The following is a 1,066-nucleotide window of genomic DNA, read 5'->3' as shown; positions in this document are numbered from 1 at the left end:
TTTTTTTTAGTTAGTAAATAAATTGGGAGATGTTGTGATTTGGGGAGCACGAAGGCTCCAAGAGTAGAGGGTTATAGATGGATTCTTTTGAACTGTATGCAGGTATTTTCTAGGAAGGGTTGTCTATTTTCAAGGGAGGTTATGCCGAATTTTCGGTAAATTTTCCTTGGAGGGTTATAGATGGATTATTTTGAAGTGTATGCAAGTATTTTCTAGGAAGGGTTGTCTATTTTCAAGGGAGGTTATGCCGAATTTTCGGTAAATTATCCTTGGAGGTGGTCCCTGCAGGATTTACTTCGGGTTTCATGATGAAATTCGGGGTGGGTCTTAACAGTTTTCCTATTTTTCTTTCTGCTTAGTATGGTTTAATTGTGATTAATGTGCACTAACTTCCTTTCAGCTCAATGATCTAAAAGCATCCCAAGCAGAGTTAAGAAGCTATAGAGAATATTATGCCTCGAATCCTTAACATATGTCTTGAGAATTGCTTCTCAGTCAAGGTTCTTACGCAACCCGAATGACATGGTTGATATTAGACTTTCTAAAGACATGGTAGCTATGATGCACCGAAACGTTAAAAAACCCGCGTTTTGCGTTTCAGAAACGAAACGCGCAGAAAAGCGTTTCCACAAAAGAAGAAATCAGAAACATGTTTCCCTTTAAAGTCAGCTGCGTGAATGCTGCTGACTTCGGTGACTGCAACGATTAAGAAGGAGATCGAGGTCGGCGAGTGAGAATTAAGGACTCATGGAATTGGTGAAGAGGAGGTTGACGAGGTTGGTGAAGACAAGGAATTGGAGTTGGTGGACAATGGCGGAGCTCACCAGGCTTGTTTTTTGCAAGGTGTCATCAAAGAGACGAAGAGTAAAGCCACGACGAGTCGACGACACGAAGACCTGATGAGAAGATCCAAACCATTTCGACGGCGAGAACTACAATGACGCCGACAAACTCTTTGATGAGAGAGAGAGAGAGAGAGAGAGAGAGAGAGAGACGGAGAACAAAAAGAAAGAGATAGAGAGAGACGTGCAGCAGAGAGAAGAGGANAGAGAGAGAGAGTAAGGAT

The sequence above is a fragment of the Fragaria vesca genome, linkage group LG2 (genome assembly GCF_000184155.1).
Source record: "Fragaria vesca subsp. vesca linkage group LG2, FraVesHawaii_1.0, whole genome shotgun sequence".
NCBI lineage: Eukaryota > Viridiplantae > Streptophyta > Magnoliopsida > Rosales > Rosaceae > Fragaria > Fragaria vesca.
The sequence above is the reverse complement of the archived record's forward strand: the minus strand, read 5'-3'. Positions refer to the sequence as shown.